Genomic DNA, 12,061 nt, shown 5'->3' with positions numbered 1-12,061 from the left:
CCATGAGACATATAGCTACAAACTTGTTCATGACTGACTTTCAGTCATTGTTCCAACACCCATCCTTCATCACTGCACATTTTCCACCACCAATATCCTGTTACGCTCCCGCCTATTCCCGCTCTTGTCCCACACTAGTAGCCTGCTGCTATGGCAGGCACTTTCCTCCTTTTTTCTCTCTGTCTCTGTCTCTCTGTCTGTCTCTCCGCTCTCATTTTCATTTTAGGCACTATGGTCTGCAATACTGTTACTGAGAGGGCATTATGCATATTCCTTTACTTCCTTTCAGCACTGTTTTTGCCCAGAATGATCATTTTCAACTATCAATGTCATAGCTATCCTTTTTCTGTCCTAATTCCAGGTTTGATTCCTCCATCCCTCTTGGAGAGCCCGGAAAGCTACTGAGAGTATCCTGCCCGCATGGCAGAGCCTGGCAAGCTACCCATAGCATATTCAATATGCCAAAAACAGTAACACAATGGAGACATTACTGGTGCCTGCTCAAGCAAATTGATGAACAATGGGACGACAGTGCTAGAGTGCTATAGTAAATGAGTGTAATCATTCTACGTATGTCCCACTCCTGACTGATTTTACCCAGCACGATACTCTCCATGTTCATCTATGTACAAGCAAATTTCATGACATCATTTTCCCTAATAGCTGCATAGTATTCCACTGTGTGGATATACCATAGTTTCTTTATTTACTCATCTGTTCTTGGGCACTTGGGTTGTTTCCAGATTCTGACTATTGTGAACAGTCCTGCAATGAACATAGGAGTGCAGATGGCATTTATACTGCATGTTTTTGGCCACTAGGATATATTCACAGGAGTGGTTATTGCTGGGTTATATGGAAGCTCAATTTTTAGTTTTTTGAGAAATATACACATTATTTTTCATAAAGCTGAACCAGGAGTTCCTTTCCCTCCATATCCGTGCCGGCACTGGTGCTTCTTTTCATATGTGCCAGTCTCTGGCATGAGATATCTTACTGTTGTTTTGATTTGCATCTTTTTCATGATTAGTGATGTAAAGCACTTCTGAGTGTGCCTTTTGGTTATTTGTATTTCTTCTTTGAGGAAGTTTCTGTTCATTTCTTCTCCCCATTTTCTTATGGATCCCATATTTCTTCCCTCTAAGATTGGCTCTTGTATGTGTGGATTAATTATTCTTTATTAACTTAAGTCATATTTGGCCAATTTCTTTGAAAATTGCCATGGGCATAGAATAAAGCATAATATGAGATTAATACCCATGGACAGTATAAAAATGAGGCAGGAGACCGATCCATGGATGGAAGCTTGCCACAAGTGGAAAGGTCGGGGGAGGGCAGTTAGGAGGTGAAGGGATCACTACAACAATGATACTTAGAAATGATCATTCTGGATATGAACTGAGTGCTGAAAGTAGGTAAATGGATATACATGATAACCTCTTAGTTTGTATACTGCAAACAATAAAGCCCAGAGGTGGGGTGTGTGTGTGAAGAGAGAGAGAGAGAGAGAGAGAGAGAGAGAGAGAGAGAGAGAGAGAGAGAGAGAGTGATAGAGAGAGAGAGAGAGAGAGAGCCAAAGTGCCTGCAATAGAGGCAGGCTGGGAGAAGGGAGGACGGTGGCAGCTGGGAAACAGGATATTGGTGATAGGAAATGTACACTGGTGAAGGGATGGGTATTGATTGGAACATTGTATGACTGAAATCCAATCATTAACAACCTTGTAACTGTGTATCTCCTGGTGATTCAATTAAAAAAAATTGTCATGGGTATTCTTTTTCTTTTAAACTTAATTTGGGGACTAGGGTACTTCCTTGCCTCACACATGGGTGACCCAGTTTAATCCCCAGCATCACATAAGGTCTACAGAGCCCACCAGGAATGATTCCTGGATGCAGATCCAGGAATAAATCCTCAACATCTTCAGTGTCTCCCCAAAACAAAAAACTTATTTATTAAAGGACTGTGATTTACAAAGTTACCAATAGTTAAGTTTCAAGCAAATACTGTTATAGCACCAATCCCTTCACTAATGCCATGACTGCACTGAATCTGTTAATGCCTTGGGGTATCATTGCACATTGCCAATGATAATCCTCCCAATCCATGAAGAGGATGTGTTCCCATTTTGTGTTTTTTAAAATTAGTTTCAGTAGTATTTTATAGTTTCTTTTGTGTAGGTCTTTCAACTCTTTTGTTAAGCTGATTCCTAGACACCTGGTATTCTGAGACACAATTTAAATGGGATTGTTTTAAAATTTTCTCTCTGTTCTATTTAATTGTTTGCATACAAAAAAGCCAAAGACCTTTGTGCTTTTATTGTCTGCCAGTTTACTATTGTTTTGAGGAGCTTTTTCATAGAGTCTTTAGGACTTTCTAAGTATAATATCATCTCATGTACAACTGTAGAGTTTGACTTTTTTTCCTATCTGGATGTTCTAATATCTCTTTCTTGCCTAACTACAATGTCAAGGACTCTCAATACTATACTGAGTAGGAGTGATGACAGTGGGTATCTTGCCTCTTATTAGAGGGAAACTCTTATTTTTTCATCACTGAGTATAATGTTTGCTGTGGACTTGTAGTAAATGACTGTAATTATGTTGAGGAACACTTGCTCAATTTCCATTTTATTGATTTTTAAAAAAATCGTGAATGGGTGCTGGAAATGCGTTCTTTGCATCTACTAATATGATAATGGAATTTTTATTTTTCTTTATATTGATATAGTGTACCACACTGATTAACTTGCATATGTTAAACCATCCTTGCAGCCCTGGAATGAAGCCCATTTGGTCATGGTGTATGACCTTTTTCATGTACTGTTGGATTCTATTTGCAAGTATTTTGTTAAGATTGAAAAATCCATAAACAGATCCTTAGGTATACAGGCACCTTATTTCCAATAAAGGAGCAAAAAAGTATGAAGTGGAGCAAGGAAGTGCTATTGGGAAAACTGATTGTTACATGCAAATTATGAACTCAGACTCTTTTCTAACACCATGCACAAAAATCAAATCAAAATCAATCAATTACAGACCCTGATATCAGTCCTGAATTTGTAAATTACACTGATGAAATCAGACACAAAACTCTCCACAGTTAAAGAAACCATCAAGGAAGGAGCCAGAGCGATAGTACGGCAGTGAGGGTCCTCATTTTTTATGTGCCCAATTCGAGTTTGATCCCTGGCACCCTATACGGTTCCCAAAGCACCAACAGGAGTAATTCCTGAGTACAAAGCTAGGAATAACCCCTGACTATGGCCAGGTGTGACCCCCCCCTCCAAAAAAAAAAAAAAGAAAAAAAATCACTGATTAGAATTTCCCAGAGTTGGTGACAGGATAGGTGTTGGAACACTGTATGACTGAAGCCCAATCACAAACAACTTTGTAATTGTGTATCTCACAGTAATTCAGTAAAAAAAATTAATCTAAATTAAGAGGGGGAAAAAAAGAACTTCCAGAGTTGAGGATTAGAGGCACATCCAAGAGGCTGGAAGGGTCCCAATGAAAACAGGACTCATGGCTTCTTTCAAGTACCCCAACAATGGATGGGAAATCAAAGACCATATGGATGCTGTCTTCCAGGAAACAAACAAGTCCAGCAGATCCTAACCTAAGTAAGAGGTGGGAGAAGGAAGACTTCCTGGATGGAAAAACACTCAAGGTAAATCTTAAGGCAAGTGGACTTTAGAATCCACCCACAAGAAGGAAAGGCACACCCAAGAGTACTAGAAAGAGAATGTGGGCTTTAGAAAGGGACAGTAGTTGGGTCCAGGAAAAACCAGGAGAGTTTACAAGGTGGAATCATGAGGCTAGTGGGGACTTGGTCACTTGTGGAGGAGGTTATTTTGATCAAAAGAATTTATTATTCTGAAGGAGACAAATAATTAGGATTACATGGTAGAAACAAACCCCAAATATGTCAAATCTAGGAGTTCAGGAGAAGGAGTAAGTGTTGCATGAAACAGATAATATATGCAAAGGAATCATGAAAGGGTTGTATTCTGGACTCCACAGAGAGGCCGGACCAAGCACCCTCTTCTCTGCCTAAGGGTCCTCCTATTGGTGGCCATACTGCATATTAAAGTACAAAACAAAGCCTACAGACAAGTAACTAGTAATCAGAGGTCAAAGCAAGCTTGTGAGACCACTCTTGTGTCATACGCATGTTCTTCAGGCTCACGTCTATACCCTAGACTCTGCTTGAACTCACTCATTCTTCAGTTGAAGGTGACCTCCTGCCCCATACCCTTCGTAGCTTTCAGCCCTGCAGCAGACTTGCCTCATCTGAGTCCCGGCCATCTCCATAGCAGATTCCCGAAGGCCACAGGCTGCACCTTTCCTTCACGCACCCCACACACTCCAACTCCTCACTGTGACCCAGCCTCACCACAGAACTTACAGCCTGTTTCCACTCCTCTTTCCCAGGTTGAAAAGTCCTCACAAGGCAGTGGAAGAGGCCATAAATCAATAGATGAATAAACACAGTGGCATGGCACAATGAACAGCGTACCAACAGAGTGCCAAAAAAACTCAAGGAGAACAAGGCCAAGACACATTGTAAAGAAAATGGTAAGAACCAAAGAGAGATACGGCAAGACACAAACAAGATCTAAAGTACAAGGGAAACAACATAAAATTCACAACAGATCTCTCTCACATGGTATCCTAAAGGCAAAGGGGGAATGAAATAATGATATACTTAAGGTATTCTGGCGGGGAGATGGGCTACACCTGGCAATTCTTACACTTCACCTGGCTGGTGGTGCTTGGGGGACCCATATACCATACAAGACTATCCTTGGACTATCTCTCCAGTCTTCAAAGTCTTTAAAGAAGAATACCTTCAACCTAGAGTCCTTTCTCCTGCCAGACTGTCATCCAGGTTTGTTGCTGCACCACATCTGGCAGTGCTTGGGGCTAATTCCTGACTCTGTACTCAGAGATCACTCCTGGTGGACTTGAAGGACCATATTGGGTGCTGGGGATTGTACCCGGGTTGGTCAAATGCAAGACTAGTGTTCTACCCATGGTACTATCTCTTCAACTCATGTCATTGACATTTGAGGGAAAAATAAGAATTGAAGACACTGGCAGCAGCTAAATCAACTTTGAGAGGAAAAATGAAATACCTCCTATAAAATGCTAACCTTTCACACAAGAGAGCTAGCTCAAAGAACTAACACACATGCTTTGTATACAGGAGGCCTGAGGTCAATCCCCAGCACTCCCGGGCCCCAAGCACCACTGGGACAGAGTTTAGAGCACCAAAAAGGGAGGAGCCCTAAGCAACAGAAGGAGTGATCCAAAGACAGCTCCCTCTGCCCCCCCCAAAAAATAAAGTCTCTACAGCTTGCTGTGTTCCAGTGTCTGATTCAGTTTCATCTGCTGTATTTGGCTATTTGAGAACACACAGTTGTGTTTTCTCAAATGATGTCTGCCATTGGTTATCTGATGGTAGAGTGAATCTGGATATAACCTATTTAGCCATCTGTTGTGATAATATCAGCTCTTTGTGATAAATATTTTTGTCTAGTGACTAAAAGCATTTTTTTTATATACACAAGTGTGTAAATGTGAGAGGGTGTACACACTATTTAAATTGTTAAATAGGCTAGAATAGTTATGGAGAGTATATCCAAAATCTAAATATAGTCACAAATCACGAAATCCTGTTAATCACCGATTTCTTGGGCGGGCTCAGTAACATCTCATTTCGGCCTTTCCCTGAGATCTTAGAAGTCTATCTCGACCAGCCCTCCTAATGATGTTGCACTGGGGGCTCTTCAGGGTCAGGGGAATGAGATCCAGCTTGTTACTGGATTTTGCATATGAATACACCACGGGAAGCTTGCAAGGCTGTCCCATGTGGGCAGGAAACTCTCAGAAGATCGCCAGTTTCTCCCAGAGGGAGAAGTAGGCTAAAGATATCGCTTCTGGGAGCTTTCTTTTAAGTCTCTCTCTGGATGTTGGCCGTTGATGGGATTACACACACCTGGGTTCCTCTGCCGGTACCTTCATGCCTGAGGCCTCCTTATTTTAAGTTGGTTTTGAGTCTATGAAGTTCCTGAGCTGTTGTTTATTCATGAAATAGTGTACTGTTCCTTCAAGTTTGAGTGAGAGTTTAGCCGGATAAAGTATTCTTTTTGAGGCATTCATTTCATTGAGTTTTTTCACTATATCCCACCACTGTCCTTGGGCTTGGAGGGTTTCCTCTGATAGGTCTGCTGTGAATCTAAGGGGTGCTCCTTTGTATGTGATTTCCTTCTTTGACCTTGTTGCTTGCAGTATTTTGTCTATCCATGACGTCCATCATTCTAACTGATACGTCTTGGAGTTTTTTTGTTAGGGTCTCTTTTAGCTGGCACCCTTCGGGCTTCTTGAATCTGGATGCCTGCGTTCTCCAGCTCTGGGAACTTCTCAGCAATAATTTCTTTGACTGTGGCTTTTTCATTGGGATTGCTTCCCTGTCCTTCTGGTACTCCAATGATTCTAATGTTGTTCCTCCTGAAATCATCCCATAGATCTCTGATTCACCTACAAGCTATTTTGAGGTCTTTATCCATTTCTTGTTGTTGCCTGTAAACTTCCTGCAGCTCATCTTCAATATCACTGATTCTGTCTTCGGCTGTGGCCATTCTATTATTGAGAGCACCCACTGAGTTTTTAATTTGATCTACAGAATCCTTAACTCGTGACACTTCATTTTGTAGCTTTTTTATTTCTGCTCTCATTTCTTCCTGTATTTTCTCGGCTATCTGTTCCATTGTTTCTTTCATGTCCTCCTTTAATTTCCTGGATGTCTGTTGAGCCATTTCTTTGAGTTCATTGAACATCTTCAATATTTCATCTCTGAATTCTTTATTGGGAGGTCATATTTGTGGGTAATGCTTGTTGAGGCGCCTGGACCCTTTACATTATCTTCTCCTTGTGGTGGGGATTTTCATTGTTTCTTCATATTTTTATAGTAATGTGGTGGTGGATCCTTCCAGTTCACCATCAGTATTCCCACTTCCTCTCAGGTGCTCCTAAGCGGCTTAGGTGAGGTCTCTAGTGAAGCTTTGGAGGATGTGTTTTTATATTGGACTTGTTGAGCTTCTAGTGACACCAGTATTATGGTGCATTGGATACGCTACTGGACTACTGTCCTAATGAGTTTAAGATGGACAGGATAATCTCTATAAAATTAGGTGATGGGAATAAAGATGTGATTTCCAAGTCAGAAAAGGGGAAAATATTGCGGCCAACTGCCCCCAAATAGGCCACGCCCACTTCTGCGGAGGCCACGCCCACTACCAGGATGTGGGTGGGGTGCCAAGTGGGGTGAGGGCAGAAACCTGGGAAAGGGAGAAAACCAGGAGCAGCGCTGGAGGGTGGCTCAGGGGTGGATGGGATGGTGCTCAGGGAGGTGGGGTGACTCAGGGTCTGAGGAGACACCTGAGGCATGGGGAAAGTGGTGTCCCGGGTTTGATTACTGACCTGGGAAAGGGAGAAAACTGGGAGCGGTGCTGGAGAGTAGCTCAGAAGCAACAACAGGAATTTATTATCTTATGAACTGACTTTGGCTGTGGGGGCTAGTGACAGAGAACTGTGGGACACACCTGGTGGTGCTCAGAATTTATTCCTGGCTCTGTGCTCAGTGATCACTCCTGACAGTACTTAGCAGACCGTTTCAGGGGAAAGAAAACCTTCCTGGGGAACAAAGGATTTCATTTTTAATTTTCTAATAGATAGTATCCAGTGAGTAGGAAGCTTGCCTTGCAGGAAGCCAGCCTGGGTTTGATCCTCAGCAGTATCAGAGCACACTGATCCAGGCTTACCCTCCAGACCACAGTGCAGGCAGAGAACACCAGGTTTGGGATAGCCCAGATCCAGTGCTGATGGGCCAGACTCCTGCTCCATCGCTCCTGGTGGCCTCTCCCCACCCCTCATTCTATGTGCGCACTTGGAGCCTGAGGGGTAGGGTGGTTAAATAATTTACTAGGAGAGCGAGACGGTTTAGGTGGAAGCAAACCAACCTGAGCCCCTCCAGAAGCCATCCCCAAGCAGAGACAGGAGTGAGCCCTAAACACAGTGGGTGTGACCTCCAAATTAAAAAATGTAATACTAATTTACCAAGACACCCTTTTCTTCCCACAGATCAAAAGTGATGCATTTGTTTCCATTTCCCTTATCTTATATAATCTACCATAAGATGATACAATAAATACATAAGGATTATATAATCTTTAAAAGTCACACATAACAATTAGATGAAAAAATAATCACAAAAATGTGTCTTAAAAATATTCAATTTGTGGGGTGGGGGGCTGGGGAGGTGGGGGAAAGGGGGGAGGTATATCGTGATTCTTGGTGGTGAAATATGTGCACTGGTGAAGGGATGGGAGTTTGAGCATTGTATAACTGAGACTTTAACCTGAAAGCTTTGTAACTTTCCACATGGTGAATCAATAAAAGAATTGAAAAAAAATATTCAATTTGTTTAAAGCATTCATAAATAAACTCTGTAGAAAGCCATCTATACCTCGATCTCCCTATTTCTCTATCATGTTTACTACTTTCCTAGGAGATGGACTAGAGAATGCATTAGGCAGTCTCTAGGAAAACAAACTCCACTGGATGTTTTAAGTAGAAGGACTTAATTTAGGCAACTTTGAGCTTGCAATCCACCAGAAGAGGTGGAGTTGGAATCTGGCCCATCAACACTGGATCTGGGGCCATCCCAAACCTGCCTGTTCTCTGCCTCCACTGTGGTCTTACGAGGCTAAGCCTGGATCAATGTGCTCTGATACTGAAGTTCCTTTATTGAAAATGAAGGCAGAGGCACTCAAGCCTGCACACTCAGAGTCTGAGGAGCAGGGTGGTTGAATTATTTACTAGGAGAGCGAGACGGTTTAGGTGGAAGCAAAGCAAGTTTATTAAATGAGAGTAGACTGGTTAGAAGGATGAGTGGAGGTCTCCTAAAAGAGGCAGTCTTTGATGATGTGTTTCTGGGCTGCTGAGGCAGAAGGTCCTGCTTTCTGTAGATAATTCTGGGAGGGAGGGACTGGAGGCATGCAGCCAATTCTGAAAATGGAGTGATTTATATTTAAAATACTCTGAATAATCATGTGGAGAGAGTAGGATATATAAAAATAGTTTGAACCTATTCTGTTAAGAGACCAGCTGGACCAATTCTAGGAACTGAGCAGCAGAATGGAGCAGAAGTGGAGTCAATAGAATATCCTGGACAAGTTGATTATGTTAGCAAGGACAGCACAGCTGACTGTGTTGACATGGCTGACATTTCAGATAAGGAAATTAAGCTAAGCATCTTTTCAAGGGTTTATGCTAGACCACTTGATTCTGGACGCATCACAAAAACTGTATCTGGAACATAGGTATTAAAGAGATCTGGGGACATATGCCTCAGGATAGATGATGTCTAGTGTAGGATAACATTGGGTTTGTCCTTCCAGCCTTGCCGCAGGGAACTTAGTTTACCTGAAAGTAATGTCCTTTCTGTATGGACACAGGAAGACAGTGAAATTATGCTTTGTAACTTGGGAGCTGACTGACTCCAATAATATTTACTCTCGGGCATCTGCTTTCTCAACCCAGTTGCCCTTAGTTCCTAGCACCCCAAAAGCAGGGTCCTGACGAGGGACAGAATGGACCCATGGCAAGCTGTGATCTACCCTGGCATCGAAATAGGCCAGGCCAAAGCACCATAATACTCAACTATAAGTTGAGAGCATTGTCATAGACAAATGCTGTCATGATCCAAAAGAAACGATGAGACTAGGACCCTGATGGGGTTAGGAAGACTAACCTGGCCTCAGGACTGTGGTCTGGAATATATATTGAATGTCCTCAGGAAGAACCAAACTTTAAGTCTGATATGTCTCTTACTGTGCTCATACAGCATGACATTGCTAGAAATATTAGAAGTAAATTTACTATAACTATTTAAGTGGATTACTAGCTGAGAAAGAAAGAAAGCAACACACTCTTGTTTGGATCCCACCCTTGAGCGGATCTCCTAGTAATCTGAAGTAATCTCCTTAGATGAGATTTTGTTAATCTCCTGGAGAAATGGTCTTACCCCTCTGTTGACTTGTTAATGTTCAACCCACCTTTGGGTCACCACCCTATGTGATTGCTATATAGACTAAGACTATAAGGGGAGAAGGAGCAGAGGTAAGACAGAAGCAAGGAGAAAAGACAGAAGCGGAGAATAGACACAGAGGGAAGACAGAAGACACAGGAGAAGACAGAGAAGTGGAGAGAGAAGACACAGAAGCAAGAGAGAAGACATAGAAGCAGAGACAGAGAGAGTCAGACAGAAAAGAGCACAGTGGCACACACAGAAGCAGAGCACAAAGAGGAGCCATCCCGATCCGGTCTATACAAAGCGGCTCGAGAGCACTAAACAAGAGTGGTGAGAGAGAGAGAGAGAGAGAGAGAGAGAGAGAGAGAGCCGCCCTGAGAGCCCACGAACAACACAACACACATCACATCACTCCCTCCACGTGCACGTCTTTGTATTTTTTACAGTCTAGTCTCTTAGATTCTGTGGAGAGCAGAGGGATGAGGGAGGAATGGCATCAGGTGCCAGACACCATCCACCACAGTCTACCCTTCTTGGGCTTCAAGGTTACCATATACTTAAATTTCCGTATTACCATGCTGTGACACCAAGTTCTGCGAATATCCTCATCTAAATGTATAAGATGAATACACTCATCTTACCAGAACAGTTGACCAGAGTATCTTCCATTTTATTCACTGTTAGATCTATTTTAGTAACTAATCTACCCAGATATGCAATTTAACTAGTAAATTATGTTTCATCAATACCAAATTATCTCATATAAAATAAGTAAATTCAAGAAAAGGTGTAAATTGCCTATCTATAAAAACAAGCAAGAAAGTTTGCATCATTTGGTGATGTCTGTTTGTTTCTTTTGGTAACTTCATATGGCTGTCAGATGTATTTTAACTTTCTTCTCCTGCAAGAAATCCTTACTTGCTTTGTGGTCACCACCCTAGTGAGTAAGAATTCCTTACTAAGTGAAGTTACTTTAAAATGTTTTGTTTTCAGGCCACCCCAGCTTGCCACTCACGGTTTACTCCTGGCCCTGTTCTCTGGGATCATTCCTGGTGTACTTGAGAGACCATATGTGGTGTGCAATATAAAACTGGGGTTGGCCATGTGCAAGGAAAGTACCTTATCCACAATGCTATATTAGTCTTCAGTAATTTGAAATGTGCAAGCTTTCTATAACGCATCAACTTTTACTATGGAGCAATTTTTAGAAAATAAATTCTAGAAATCTTGTGGCCTCAAAAATAATGGTTCCTGGACTGAGGCAGATGGAGTATTTGTCTTACATGTGGCCAATCCAGGTTCAATCCCTGGCACTTCAGATGGGCCCCTGAGCCCACTAGGAGTGATCCCTGAGCACAGAGCCAAGAGTTAGTCCTGAGCACAGCCAGGTGTGGTGCCCAAACAAACAAAAATAACATTTCCTGCCTGACATACGGCAACAATCAAATTTTCTCTTAATAGTCTAGGACCTCTCATCCAGCTGGCACAATAATTCTCTCCTTTGCTCATTGGTTCAGTGGCCTGAGGCTACTTTGCTCATTGGTTCGGTGGTCAAGGGCTAGAGTAGTTGAAAGAATCCAATCCATAATCTGGTGGAGGCAGAGATGTCTTGGTAACAAATATTTCTAAAGTTGGAGATGAAAGCTACAAAGATGAAAAGCAACAGTTCATTTAAAATAGGTTTTTAGGTGCGTGAATAAGAAGAGTCATTTCTACTTCTACCCCTTGGAACCATAAAAAAGGCAGCACCATATGCTGCTGCTAGTTGGGAATATATACCATATCTCCAAGGCACTTAAAACTGTTACCTCCAGATGGTGCACTATGGTAGACTGGGTCTATGTAAGATGGATTCAGATAATGCCACCTGCCAGCTTGAAATCCATATGCTGGGGCCCCATCTTCAGTGTGGTGATTTTCAAGATAGAATTACTGGAGATAATTAGCTGTACGTAAAGTAATGAGGGG

General features: G+C 42.2%; 1 protein-coding gene across 1 annotated transcript in view; it reads right to left on the bottom strand.

The window, feature by feature from the left end:
• Positions 1 to 12,061, bottom strand: part of MCC (MCC regulator of WNT signaling pathway) — a 263,692-nt gene that overhangs the window by 87,158 nt on the left and 164,473 nt on the right. The window lies entirely within an intron of this gene.

Source organism: Sorex araneus, chromosome 1 (genome assembly GCF_027595985.1).
Source record: "Sorex araneus isolate mSorAra2 chromosome 1, mSorAra2.pri, whole genome shotgun sequence".
Lineage (NCBI taxonomy): Eukaryota > Metazoa > Chordata > Mammalia > Eulipotyphla > Soricidae > Sorex > Sorex araneus.
Note: the sequence above shows the minus strand (reverse complement) of the source record. Positions and strands in the feature narration are given on the sequence as shown.